This window comes from Opisthocomus hoazin, chromosome 8 (assembly GCF_030867145.1).
Source record: "Opisthocomus hoazin isolate bOpiHoa1 chromosome 8, bOpiHoa1.hap1, whole genome shotgun sequence".
NCBI lineage: Eukaryota > Metazoa > Chordata > Aves > Opisthocomiformes > Opisthocomidae > Opisthocomus > Opisthocomus hoazin.
The window spans coordinates 33,852,551-33,864,715 of record NC_134421.1 but is presented as its reverse complement, the minus strand read 5'-3'; the positions used below and the strand labels follow the sequence as shown (position 1 = coordinate 33,864,715).

General features: G+C 43.9%; 1 protein-coding gene and 1 long non-coding RNA gene across 4 annotated transcripts in view; one reads left to right on the top strand and one right to left on the bottom strand.

Annotated features, from left to right (window-relative positions):
• Positions 1 to 6,656: 6,656 nt before the first annotated feature.
• LOC142362317 (uncharacterized) lies at positions 6,657 to 9,548 on the bottom strand. The gene is made up of 3 exons (XR_012764958.1): positions 9,384 to 9,548; positions 8,508 to 8,633; positions 6,657 to 7,624 (listed from the first exon to the last, which is right to left on the bottom strand). It is a non-coding gene; the product is annotated as an uncharacterized LOC142362317 (long non-coding RNA).
• A 99-nt stretch (positions 9,549 to 9,647) lies between these two features.
• Positions 9,648 to 12,165, top strand: part of FRS2 (fibroblast growth factor receptor substrate 2) — a 53,924-nt gene continuing 51,406 nt past the window's right edge. For all 3 annotated transcript variants that reach the window (XM_075429174.1, XM_075429172.1, XM_075429173.1), the window contains exon 1: positions 9,648 to 9,766. The gene's annotated coding sequence lies outside the window, so the exon portion shown is untranslated. The remainder of the gene's footprint in view (positions 9,767 to 12,165) is intronic.

Here is a 12,165-nt window from a genome sequence, read left to right as displayed (position 1 = left end):
CTGCAGATTTACTACTGAGCAGGCAGAGTTGTCCTGGAAGACAGAAATAGAGTGTGTTTCACAGTTTTCCAATGTGACAATTTGACTTCTTCAGAAAAGCTTTTATTTCTTGCATAAAGTAATATATCTACCCCAGAGAAACCGCACAAGGTCACTGTGGGTCCAATTTACTTCACACTTTACATCAGAGTTAATCCGAAGTAATGTATTTTTATCTTTTCTACTCCAGATAGGAAAAACACTGCATGAAAACAAACACAATTGTATCTGATTTTGCTAAGTCAGACCTGTCACTGCTAGGCGAAAAAATCCAGGCTGCAACTTTAAATGTTCTTCCTCAGCACACCAAAAGGCAATTTTCTTGAAAACCTCAGGGTATCTCTCTCATTGCACAGGACACAGTAACTTGTGTGCAAGAGAAAGGATTTTCAGAAAGGCAGATACATAACTCTGGTACATAATGTACATTAGAATTTGCCATTAAAGACCATTTCCCAAAGACAATTCAGTCATTCCGCCAACCACAATGTCCCTTAGTGATGCAAATGACCAAGCAGAGCAGCGATTATCTGCCTATGCCAATACAGGTCTTTCCACTCCTGCTAACTTTTAGTGAAGGTGCCTGCTGCCCCTATAGGCACCGGGGCTCCTCAGAGTAGTTTTAACAATCTCTTGCTTATGAAAAAAAAGTTTATTTACATGTAGTCCTGGAACCCGGAATGATTAATCCATCCATTCATGAAAAGCATCAAAAAGATACTTTGAAGGTTTTATAGAAAACATTCTGTAAGCCATTCTGTAAACTGATGGCAAAATAGACACCAGTAACAGCTGTGTGTAAAAGTTTACATCAGTTTGCCAGTTTTCTTTTCTCACTGTCTCAGATCCTACATGTTGCCATGCTGTGGCCAGACTTTCTGTTACTGCAGTGCTTCTCCTGACTGGAAACCGTAGCAAGACACATTCTTGTAAGGATGCAGGCCCAAGGAAAAAATTGTGTCATTTTTAACATTTTCTCTCTAGTGGTCACCATTCATAACTTGCAACAGACACTGTGAAAGGACTGAGAAAACCATTGGTTGATTTAAATCTGCCTTAATTTTTTACCAAAGGCAAAAACTCCACACACTAGTGCTTAATCATACTTTGCATCATGTACAAGCACGCACTTTTCCATACAAATTCCATAAGGTGTTTAATCTGCTATTGCAAAAATACTTATTTGCATACAATCACACCCTGCTGTGGTTTTAAATGTTTTCTGAGAATACATTTTGAGCCTATTATCTTAACCTCACTGCCTTTCTACCCACATATAGACTAGCAGACATGCAAACCCTTTAATTTTTATTCAGGCCTGAGTGCAATTAAGCTGAAGTGCATTTGTTCGTTAAAACTGTAGGACTCAGCTTATTCCGTAAGTACTGTTGGTGAATACACTGTCGTTCAGCTGCTGAGCTGTAGCAGAGTCTGCGACTTACAAATAAAAGTTTTCATTACAGGAGAAAACTGTGATGGGCAGTTTGGGGTATTTTTGTAGCCTGGATTGTTTGTTTGCACGTGAATGCCAGCTGTCAGTCACAAACACCACTATCTTATCTTTCAAAAATCTCAACACAAATACCAAGAAGCACTGACCCTAGCTAGAGAAATCAAGGTGAAGAAGAACACCTTTTTACCAGCTTTCTTGCTGGAGACAGGTTTGGTCCAGATGCAGACAATGTGCACTTACTCACACGATCACGCTGTGCGACAGCGTGGCACATGCTATGCTAGGTGTACTCCTCCCCATCATTCAGTGTCTGACAAACTAATTATATAGCATTTGTTTAAAGAAAACATTAGAAGTAAAAACCAAAAACTGTAAGCCTTAAGGCTGAACAATCTGAGCAATCTTCTACACCACACCATTTTCCAGTCCCCTGACCATCCTGGTGTCTTTCTCCTGTATTAGCTGCAAAATGGCCATACTTCATCAGACTACACAGGCATGCCTAACTAGCTTCTGATCTTTATGACCAGGACTGAACATTCAAGAGGGACTATAAAGAACAGGTCAGGTATAGCACAACCCTTTTTAATATGTAATCAGAGTTTTCAGTAAATCATTGGTTACGGAAAACCTGAACCAAAAGGCCACTGTATTCCACTCCATTTACTAGCTGCCAATGCACTGCTTCCCTCTTGAGTTTAATTACTTTTTGAAAGTCATGATAGTTTTAGCTTCACATTTCTGGACCCAGTGAGCTCCATACTTCAGTTCTGCAGCATCTCAGAAAAAGACTACCTGCTGGTTGTTTTAAACCTGCTGTCCATTATTTCTCCTGTATGTCCACTTACTAGAAGAAGTGAATGAGAGCTCCCTACCTTCTCTCCACAAGCCACCATTTTACGTAATTCAGTGATCTTCCCTCAGTCACCCAGGTATTGTCCCTTTTGTCTTTTTCAAACAGAAAAGTCCAAGTGTTGGTAGTTATGTTTTAAACAGAAACCATTCTCTGTATTTTATTATTCTTCTCTATCTTTACCTTCTTTATGACCTGGGAAACCAGAGCTTCATACTGTTCTCTCAATGTGGCCGCACCACTGATCTACACAAAGATGTCACATTTTCTGCTCCATTCTGTCTTCTTTTTCTAATAATTTCTGGTATTTTTGACTTGGAGCTGGAAATTAAGTTTCCAAAGAGTTACCTATAGAAACTCTAAGCTACAACAGTAACAGCACATGTAGAAGGTACCATGAGGTACATCTAATTAACCTGCATACAGGTTTTGCCTGTATCCATTACCTTACATTTATTGAGACTGAACTTCAACTTCCAGTTTAACTCCCATGCTGCTCAGCAGAATGAGATCCTTTTGCAACTCCTTGCTGTCAGCTTCGTATTCCACTGCTGTAAAGGATTTTGCATCAGCAGCAAATTCTGCTACTTCCTTAGTCTCTTTCCAAGACCATTTCTGAGTATGCTAACTAGTGCAGGTCCCAGCATGAATCCCTGTGGGAGTCCAGTCATAACTCTCCTGCAGTGTAAAAAACGACTATTTATTGCTACCCCATTAACCCTTCTCTTTCAGCTAGTTACCAATTCACAAGACAGCCTTCCTTCCTAACCTACAACAGCTAATGTTCATTAGCAGCACTGGTGAGGGACTGTGCCAAAAGCTCTTTTGAAATCACTACAATGACTGTATCACCCTGGTTTATCAGTTTGTTGATTTCGTCAAAGAACTTCATAATTATGACGATGCTTCTCTATCTACAAAAACCCATGTTGATTTTTCCATACTCTGATGTATTTGTCCGTGTGCTGAAGCCTCACCCCAGCTTCTCTCACTGATTTGCTGGCATGACCTGACATAAGTCTTGGTAACTGCACCAGTAAGAGGACTCAGATGCTGAAAATGAACGGTCCTTAAATCCAAAATTACTGTCTTTGAAATTCTCATCCAGTTGCTTTCCAGCTATGGAGGTGCCTACATTCCACAAATTCTTACTTCAGTGAGGTTCCCAAAACATCTCTGACAGCTTTAGCGTGTAATTTCCAGCAAGCTAATTCCATTCCTAAAGGTCCAGCCCAGACAGTCACAACTAAACTAGTTCAGTGGCTAGCATTAAGGAAGCTGTCACAACTGTATGATGGTTATAGCACACCCCGAGTGAAGGAAAATACTAATTTATATGTCCACAGACGGAGGATGAAACCCAAGCCAGGTCCCCCACAAGTCAAGTTTTGGGTTTCTAATCGCTGAACTATAGGAAAAGGACAGGATGGTTTCTCCTACCTCTTAAATGTTCATGTCTTGTATAAGGGGCCCCCTTAGGCATCTAACATGAAAGAGTTTACTGAAATGAACTCCAAGTAGAGCGAGCATGTCCTTCCAACTCAGTTAGTTTTGAGGATGTTGTGAGACACACTTGTAAGTTTTGCAGCTGCGCTTGCCTGCCTGCTCTGCCTCTGCACTGAAACACCACCCATGTAGCTGTGTTGGCAAAACGGACTATTTGTCAGTGTCCTGGTTCTGAACTTGCAGTGTGGACCTAACAATGTTCCTGAATTAGCACTGTAGTGGCTGAGCCACAGGCACATAGTCCGGCTGCCAGTTTTCCAGTAGCAGTCATAATACCTGCTCGTGGGACACAACAGACACAAGCCCAGCACCTTACAAGATTCTTTAGCACTAAGCCCGAGTCACTGTGACGTCAGTCATTGGCCTTTCACAGTGAAAAGTTTAACCAGCTTCTTCCACAAGATCCCCTTCCTCCACTTGCTTCCGCCATGTACCATATAGGAAACCTGGACGGAGAAGTAGTTGCGATTGATTTCGCCCAGCAGCGCGGTTCTTCAACGTTAACTGCAACAAATCCGAGCAGCGCAGTACCAAGACCTAATCCATACTCCCTTGTAAGTAAAATGAAACTGTATTTCTTCTCTTGTAAAGGAAACACAGAAATAATTCCACTAATGCTAATGAAGTATCAGCTAACACAGTGACAAATTCCCCAAGAATATCTCAGTAGTTATGCACTGAATGCATAAATAAATAAGGGCACTTGCTGCACGCAGAGATTTAAAATAGCCAGCTGTTTTCTCCGGTGAGAGGCATCTATTCTGTGTCATGAATGTGGAAGGGGCAAAAGAGAAAAACGGTGTGTGATTGACTACTTAATTCTATCCTACTTGGTGTCCACAAAGGAGTCAAAATTAGAGTTGCAAAGTGTCCTAATTTTTAAAAGTCTGACATTGCGACAATGCTCTTTAAACAGTTTTGTACAAAGCACATAGTCAAGTGTGCACAGTTCTGAGGGCCTGCAACTCTTCAGTACAAAGAGGTGAAGTAAGGACATAGCAGCAATCTTCACTCGGATTTTCCTTGCTTTTGTCAGCTGAACTCAGATCTTGAATGTTATTGCAACACACTGTAGCTTTTTTTGCATTTATTTAGATTTACATCCCACTTGGTTATCATAGTCTAGCTGAAAACAGACGTGTGTACATTCTACAGTCAACACAGTGATGCTCCTCCTGGGAAACGGTCAGCAAGAAGCTACAGGAACTGCGTGTGGCAGCCTTTGTTAGGGGAATGAATATAGTTCAAATTTGGTTAAACAGAACATTCATTTGTGAGGAGAATTCAATTTGTATATATACTTGAGAGGCCCAAAAAGCAGCTTCACTTGCAATGATGTTTTCCAGGCATATTCAAATAGTAAGGGACCAAATGTCTAGTATCTCAGGGAGTAAAATACATAGTATCTCAGACAGCAAGCTCAGCCTAAAACAAGGTCAGAGAAAATATCCAAGTTTAAAATTATGTTTTTGCAGCTCATTGTTTTATCTTTAAAAGTCTACTAACCAATGGCTGCAGCAACAAGTATCCTCTCTTTCACAGTACATTACTTAGAGCTCATGGATCCTTTAACCATGTCAGTGGTATATTTGTACAAGAACAAGACACTAGAGGAAAAACAAACTGCAATATAAACAGCCACCTGAGGAACTCCTGAATGACCAGGTCTGCTTCACTTCTCCCTGGATATCACAGCAGTAAGAGCAGGTTTGTCATATTCCAGCAGTCATTTCAAGGAAAGTTTCACTATGCGAATTAAAATGTCCAGCTACAAGATGCCTTTACTTACTACTGGACTGAGATTTCTTTTTTTTTCATTTTCACCTGAAATGTTGACAACTTAACTAATGATTACAGCACTCAATGCAGTAATGAACTACTAGTTTAAATTATTGGCTCAGTCTTGTACTTCCTTTTGAAAAAAAAAAACAAAACACTATTAACTTCATCAGGGCGCTGTTCTTTCTTACAAAGTGCAGGATCAGGCCATAAGTGGATGCTGTATAGCCCTTACTGTATGCAAGGGCTTTGTTCAACTGTGAACACAAAAACTTCTTGATTTATATACAAAGGGTCATTCTACTTAGCATACCACACATGAGGAGAGACAGAATGTGACGTGACTGGCCTTGCTCTGTTCAGCTCGCACACCAAGTCCAACTCTCTTTGTAAATCTGTTTTCCAGCTCCTGAAATGTTGTTATAGACTAAATGTGTGGAGGTTGTTTTTTTTTTTTAAATAAGTTTTTGTTACAGTGTCAAATGGATTTTGGAAAGGGGGTGTGTATCAGAATAAAATTACACTCTGGGTAGCCTTTTAGAGCAGAGGGAGTGAGCTGCTGTACCACATTTCAACCAGAAACATGCTTTTGCTGCTGAATCATAAACCCCGAAAGACAGTGTTTATAACAGAGCCCTCACCTGTAGCTGGGTTAGGTGGTGCCTATAGCAATATCAAAGACCTTCTTTATTACAAAACAAGGTAACTGCAAAGTTCTATGATTTGTCATGAGGCTGTTGCTATGGCTTTATTTTTAAGAGAAACTGTTTACTCTCCTGTGTTTACTTCAAGAGTAGAATTTACAGTTGAAACGTTGAGGATCTGAATCAGTATCCATCTCCAAAAATCCATCCAGGCTTCATGCTGGGATATACCGATCTGAAAAGACTTCTCTTGTACATGAAATGGGATAGAATCCAAAGTTTTTGGGAAGAAGAAATGTAACTCCTTCACTTCATACTCTTGAGAAGTTTGTTGCCATGAATCTCTGAACAACATATGAAAGAAAACTGCAGAAACACAATGCAGAATCTGGTATTCTATTCCCCAAGAGTCGCCTCTTTGTCAGGCCCAGACATTAAGAAATAATACAAGAAAAATAAGGGAGCACCTTCTTAATCAGATAAATCTGTTGTTAAAATGTTGTATGTGGCTGGACTGCTCTCTTGCTTACAGAATTGAATACTGCCTAAATCAACGCAGGTCACAGGCAAAAGCACTTGACCTGCAGAGTCCACATTTTGCAACAAATTCCACCACGCAATACTGGAACCATCTTGTAAGAATCCAGGAACTGGAAGAAGAGGAGTCTATGAACCAACACTGAAATACATTAGGACAGTGAAATGAGAACATCTGGAAATACAAGCGACACTGTATCTGACGCAGTTCAATTTTATTTCCTATTCAAAGACTACGAATGTTTCCAAAATATGTATATGACCACCTAATTTTTAAATAAAAAGGTGTTAAGCTGAACAATTTCATTTGGAGTTAATTCTAAATAGTACCTTTAAAGTGAACATTTAATTTGGTAAACCAGTTATAAATCAGAGAACAATGAAATGTATGATTACTTTTGTTGCCTCAGAAAAGCATTTAGCACACCCAGTGCCAAGCAAACAAACTGAAATGTTTAGCTACTGAAATAATAATTTTACAAATTTTAGCTATGGGCTAACCACTTATGGAAAAGCTTTAAAGGTGGTAGCAGCATCTAATTTTTAAAGAGAATATGAGCTATAGTGAAAAAACAGAGGAGGTGTCTGACTTCAACGTTGATCTAAAGAAAGTTTAGGAAGATCTAACAGAATTGAAGATGCCATCAAAAGACTTAAGGCAATGCAAGTTCACAATTTGCAGAGGTCTGCAAGCGGCTATGCAATCTTCGAAAGACTAGTCATTGATGGAGCATCTGGACAGAGCTGCAGTTTGGGATTACAAAAATGACTGTAGATATGACCAGCAACCAAAATGTCATGGATCCAAAACATCTATGAAGAGAGAAAGATAAGGAACAACAATGTGACCAGTTAGAAATTCTCAGCAGGAATGAGACACAGCAAGGTCTGAAGAAGCCAGAAAACCACGTGCAGAAAGATACGTAACAGCCACAAAGCACAGCAAAGTTCCAATACCTAAGCACAGAACTGGTCTGTCAGTAAACCTGGGAGAGCTGGGTAAGATAACACTCAGGTAAACGGTGAAGACGACCAGTTTCACAGGGGAACAAAACCAGCACTTCAGCTTTGAAGAAGCCGTTGAACTTGACTGTTGAAGAGACACTATGCTATCCAAATTTAATACGAATCCTGACATATAGTTTAAATGCAGCCATTCACATGAGGTGGTGCAGGCATGGTGAGAGCTAGCAGGAGTAGAAAAAGAAATACACGACCCAGCACAAGAGACATGTGGAGACTCCCTTCCTTGCTCATCCAGGTGCTGCTGAGGCGGTTATGGAAAAATTGCAATATACAAATACTTGGTTGAATGTGGACTCACAGATCAAGATCAACAACTGAAGCCAAGCAGGCTTTAAGGCAAGTCTGCATAACAGAGGACCTCGAGGTCAGAAGGAATCCTGCAGATGTTTGTCTTAAGAGCAGCTCATTGCGTTGTAGCCCGCTGATACTTTACATTTATGGGAGATGAGCATATACAGTATGTCAGATGACAGAGTTTGCTATGTGACTCCACATATTACGTGACTCAGCTATAGGAAAACCCCATTTGCTCTGCTGTGTCCATCCAGCTCTCTCAGCACTGACTCACAGGCACAGAAGCCAACAGCTGCAATGGTACAAATGCTAAACCACCGTTGTGTTCCCTCTCCCCTTTTCCTTCTAGATATTATCACCTTTCTAGCATGCACACCTGAAGCAAATCTCTGCACGCACTTCAACTTCTCCAGCTCCCATGCAACCTACAGATTAAATGAATATTGGGGTAGTGGAGTACTGTCATCCCGTTGCTTCTGCCACTTCTGCTACGAAGCAGTAACTGTCAAGGGATGGGAAGAAAGGTGAGCAACTGTCAGAGCACGATTCCTCATTCTCCCTGTCAAAGACCTTAGATAACTGACACACAGTCAAAACATCAGTTGCACAACCCCTGAGAAAGTAAGCTACATAGACCAGTTCTGCGAAGTAACTCGGTGCTAGGCATTGTTTAGTGGGGAGGTCAGGAGTTAGAGCAAGACCAAAGAAGCCAGACAACCAGAGGGAAACGCGCAGCATGATCTGAGACAAAGCTGAGCGCTTTGCGCAGGCTGCTGGCCACTCTGGCTGCGAGCCGTGCGTTTGACTGGTGTGCGTGTTGGGACGGTAACTACACATCCAGGATTAGCTGTAGATTCCAGGGTACTGGTCTGCAAACGGGCAGCAGACAAGATGACGTACGGGTAGCGACGGGAAGAATGAACACGTGGTGGTTTTTTGCACCAGCTAAGAGGACTGTTAAGTGTTTCCACCAAACGTGCAGGTGAGGCACCTCCTCTCCTTCATTTCCCACGTTTCTTGCTGCCTGCTGTCAGCACTACGCGGCCGGCCCTTGCCTTCAGGTGCACGCAGCAGGCCTTCTGCAGACAGGGCGGCTTCGGCGGCCGCAGGCGAGCGACGGTGGCGGGCCCTGAAACAACGCCGCGACACAGCCCGCAACGCGGGACACTTCGACCAAACCACACCGAACCGCCCGGGCCGACCCTTTCCGAAGCCGGGCGCTTTAATGCTTTGTTTCGTTTTTAAACTTTACCTGAGAAACCGGTAAGGCCCGCTCCGTGGCCGCCTCCCTGACAGCCGGCCCCCCGCACCGCGGCCGGACGCGCTCCCCGCCGCCTCCCGGGAGAAGCCCTGCCGGCTCCACCGCCCCGGGGCCCGGCACAGGGCGCGGGGGGACGGGGCTGCCCCGCCGCGGCCGCCCCCGCCACCCCCGTCCCGCGGCGCCCGCCCCCCGGCCGCTGCCCCCGGAAGGCGTTCGCGCCGTTCCCCGGAAGTTGTCGCGGGCGGGGCCCGGCCGGAGCGAGGCCCTGTTGCCGCCGCTGTCGGGAGGCGCAGCCGTTACCCGCGGCGCGGCGCGGGGCCGCCGTCTCGCCCCTCACAGGCGGCCCGGCGGCCAGCGCGGGGCTTATGGCGGAGGTGGGTGCCGGTGTCCGTCTGCTCCCCCCCCCTTCCCCCGGCTCCCTCCCTCCCTCCCAGCTGGCTCCGCTCGGAGGGGGTGGCGGCGGCGGCTCCCGGGCCCGGCGCTCCCGTGGGCGGGAGCAGCCCCGTGTCTCGCCTCCTCCCGTGGGAGCCGGGCCGGGCCCTGCGGTAGGGCCTGCGCCCCCCCTTCTCCCCTTCCCCGCCTGGGGTGCGGGGGTGGCGGGAGCTGGCGGCCGGGGGCTGGGGAAGGCCGGGGGGGGGGGGGTGTGTCACCGCCTTGCGACCCCGAGACACACGGATAGTTCAGTCGGGTTAGGGGCCGGGGTCAGCAGGCTGCCGGGGGGCCAGGGGGGGACGCCGGGCTCCTCGCAGGGATGCTCGGTGCGTGCCTGGAAGCGGCACCCACCTTCCTCGCTCCGTCGTTTTGAACTGCCCCTCCCCTGAGCGTCTCCGGGGGGAAGGGAGCGGGGTGGGTGTGGAGAGTCGCCGGGTCAGAAGGTGTCCGGGCGCTGGCTGGGCTCTGTTCTCCCTCTGAACTTGGTTTTCCGGAAGATGAAGGCGCGTTTTCTCATCCCCCCGGTCCCGCTGCGTTTCGTTCAGCGCCGGTGCGTAAGGAGCGATAAGCGTGGGTAGAGATCGCTCGGAACGTTGTCGGGCTGTGAGGTGAAAATGGGACTGCTGCTGCAGTGGGTGCATACTGTAGAAACCAGGGTTAAATTTAGGAAATGCTGAAAAAGTTGCCAGCTGTGGCCTGATGTTAAGAATATTTTTAGAAGTTTTTTATTTGTTACTTTCTTGAATAATTTTTGATTTTTTTTTTAGCTCTTTTTTTGCTTAAAGTGCAAGTGACAGTGGCATTTACTGTACTGAGCAAAAAAGTTTCTCGAATAACTATTTTTTATCTTTAATGGTGTTAATGTTAGCACTAATTCTAGATTACGCATCTGTCATTATATCTGCTCTGTGAGCTCTAGAATATATTTGTATTTAGGGGAACGAAAACCCAATTTTTCTGAGATTTATTGCTGTGTTAAGAATGATTTGGTATTAAAGACACATGGCTTCAGGTCCAATAAGCACCCTGTTTTCTCGATAAAGTCGGCAGAACTGCCAGGGAACTTCATTGTTTTCCTCAGTTAGCAAGTGCATTCGAAAAGCACACCTGCCTATGCCTGCTTAAAAAGAAACTTTTATCAGTATCATTCACCACTTCCAAGTCCAAAACCTGTTAACTCTATTCCAAGTGGAAGGTGGTTAAGAATGTTATTCCTTGACTGAGATTCCCTGAGTTTATTTGCCTCTGTGTCAAGAATGCTTTGAAAATTTTGTTGAAACAGCATGCCAGCAGTTGTGTATATATGTGGTTAAATGGCTTTCCAGAGTTTTGCTCGCTTTCCAGTTCAGTGTCTTGTCTTAAATGTTGGTGGTGAGTTGTAGTCAAAATAAGCTGTTCTCATTTCTGTTTAATTTTTCCAGGCAGAGTAGTTTGGAACACTTTTTCAACATACAAGAAATTTCTGTTAAAGAGAAGGAAGGTTGTCTTAAATGGGTGCGATGGGCAGGTTTGTGGAAGAATCTATCTTTGTGAGAGAAGGAGAGTTTCATAAACTGCAAAAATGCAATATATGGCACTTGAAGACTGGTTTGCAGGTACACAAATCTGGTTCTGCACTTCAGTGATATAGTTCTTGAACTGTGGTGTTGATATGTTTTGTCTTTTGAGTTGATATGATTTTGCTTCTTTTCTGTGTTAACTGGATGAACGTAAACAAATATATTTACTTGCAATGGAAATAACTCCCTGCTAAATCCAGCAATCCAATAATAAATTCTGTTGTTTGGAAATTAGCAAGCTTGTTTCTAACTGTCTGGCTCTACTCCTACTTATGATACTTTACGGTTCAAAAATGAGCTTGAAGGTAGCTGTATCCATGTTTATTATGGGTCTGATTCTGAACTAATTGAAATTAATTTTGTTCACTTCTGTGACCATTGGGTCTTGCAGTTTAAATAAAACAACTTTTTGAATAGCGGATGAAATTCACTCCTGAGCAGAGAGGTTGATAAGACCACTGTAATCACCTGAACGGTTGTCGAAATTCCTTGGAAATACTAAACTGCAGTTAAAACCAATGCAGTCATGTTAAACATTATCTTCTTATGTCTGTGCTCTTCCTGTGCAAATATCTGAGGTGGTTTAACCAGTGATATTTAAAAGAATATCTGGTGAAAGTATCATCAAGTTAAAATCACTGGTGCTCTGTGTTCATTTTATTAAACACGAAGAGTGAAACTGGTTGATAACAGTGAACTGGCCTTGCTTCCTGCTGCTTGTGCCCAAGTAGACAATGGCTGCTTAGCTTTCGGGGAGGGAAAAAAAAAGAAAGGGACAAGGT